Genomic DNA, 1,990 nt, shown 5'->3' with positions numbered 1-1,990 from the left:
TTTATGTCAGAACCGATACCGGTACCCATCCCTATTGTTTAAGCACTGCTTCCAGCCAAGAGTGATACCATATTTGCCCCATAGCTGCAGAAAAGGCTAACATTGTTGTTTTTTTACAAAACAACAGCTGAACATGAGGTTTTTGGACAAAGTGTGTGTTCTCCATTCTTTAAGCACTGGTTCGAGCACCGTTTAAGCACCGGCACCATTTCAAAAGTACCGGTTTGGTACTGGTATCGGATCAAACTTAAACAATACCCATCCCTATGTGCGACCAATATCCGATCACGGTGTGACAGTGTGAACGGCGCGAATCCAAGATCTTCAAATCTAATCTGGGTCACTCTCGTATGTGGCACTGAATCCGATACGTATCTGTTTCAGAAAGCGACTGCTGTTGGATTTAGTGTGACATGACCATCAGTCTTTTACGTCACTGACACAAGACAGATGCTGATTATCAGCGCCGGAGAAGACATGGCAAACGCTTCCTGACCATCCTGTGAAACTGTTGGGAAGACAATGTTGGAGAAACGTGAACATTTTATTTGTACTGTATAATCTGCAGCTGTCCTTTGAAGCACCGCTCCTCTAAAACAGCAATCAGGATCATTATTAGGCCAAATGTAAATAATAAAATAACTTTATAACTTAAAGCAAAATTGGGAAACGTAAAGTCCGAAACAGTCAAACATCCTGTTGCTCTGGGTCTAAACAGAGCGCGTTGTGTGACGTCTTCTTTTGTGCATGCGGCTGCTTTGAGCGTTCACACTAGAGCGCGTTTGCTGTCGCATTTTATTTGTAGAGTGAACGAGCAGACAAAAACATCTGATTTGATCCAAAAATTGGAATTGAGCTTTAAGACCTGCAGAGTGAACGTAGGCTAAGTGCACATTGATACCAGCTGGCTCAGGCCCAACCAGAGGCCTATAAAAAGTTTCACCCTGAAACCTCTCATGATGTCATGATGTGACCTCTGTTGGCACTGGTTCCAGAAGCTTTACTGGACTACTGAAGGTTCCAGTGAGCTCTGTTAATAATAATCCAGAAGTGGGAAAGACATCATTTCACTGTAAACCAGGTGCTTCCTGCAAGGTTTCAGACGCAGACGAGTGAGACGACTTATCAGCAGGTACAGTTGCTTCAAAGTAAACGATAAGTAATGCACCCGTATGCACGCTCACCACGCAAGACTTCATACCTGAAGCACAAACATAATGAGGTACATTTAAAGTTTGCTGAACAACATTTAGACAAGCCTGTGAAACACTGGGAGAGTAGAGTCTGGTCACATGAGACCAAAACTGACCTCTGGATGCCAGAATACACCCCATGTTTGGAGGTGAACGGCACTGCACCCCCAAAACACCAAATGATGGGGGGCTGTTTTTCAGCATACAGCACTGTGATTCAGATAATTAAAGGATGAGTGGAAAAATGTCCTGAGAGTCTTGATAAAAACCTGCTGCCACCTACCAGGATGATGAAGATGAAACGAGGGGACAGTGATGCCAAACACAGCCAACAAACTCGGTTAGTTTCAGAGAGACAAACCAAAGCTGCTAGAATGACCCGGAACCTTCTGGACTGTGTGGCAGCACGGCGCCTGTGTGCACGTCTTCATGTGTTCAATGCTTGATCCCGGTGTCACTTCTCATTATTACACGTACTTGGAAATGTGCAAAGAATCAAAGCGTAGCTGTTTTACACTGAACATAAAAATGAGCACATATATTGAAATGTGTGCTTTGAATGATTAGTTTTGTACAGCTTACGCTGTGGGAGATGGTTACAGCCACGCCAGTGTGAGACCTTTGATGCTGTTTCCATAGTAACCCTATAAGAAGACCGCCTTTGTTCTGGTGGCGGTGTTTTTGCTCGCACATGCAGACCCAGCAGAGGAAGCATGCATGTTTTTCATGTAGTTCAGGCTCAGTTTAATATGATGACCCAGCCTTGAACTGTGGTTTAGCAGTTAGTCCTCATGGTA

The 1,990-nt window shown here is 44.2% G+C and overlaps 1 protein-coding gene across 1 annotated transcript in view; it reads left to right on the top strand.

Moving 5' to 3' along the window:
- Positions 1-1,990, top strand: part of LOC102202288 (casein kinase I isoform gamma-2-like) — a 29,128-nt gene that overhangs the window by 21,447 nt on the left and 5,691 nt on the right. The window lies entirely within an intron of this gene.

The sequence above is a fragment of the Pundamilia nyererei genome, unplaced genomic scaffold (assembly GCF_000239375.1).
Source record: "Pundamilia nyererei isolate P.nyererei 1_Seehausen unplaced genomic scaffold, PunNye1.0 scaffold00559, whole genome shotgun sequence".
In the NCBI taxonomy this organism is placed as follows: Eukaryota; Metazoa; Chordata; class Actinopteri; order Cichliformes; family Cichlidae; genus Pundamilia; species Pundamilia nyererei.
The sequence above is the reverse complement of the archived record's forward strand: the minus strand, read 5'-3'. Positions and strand labels throughout refer to the sequence as shown.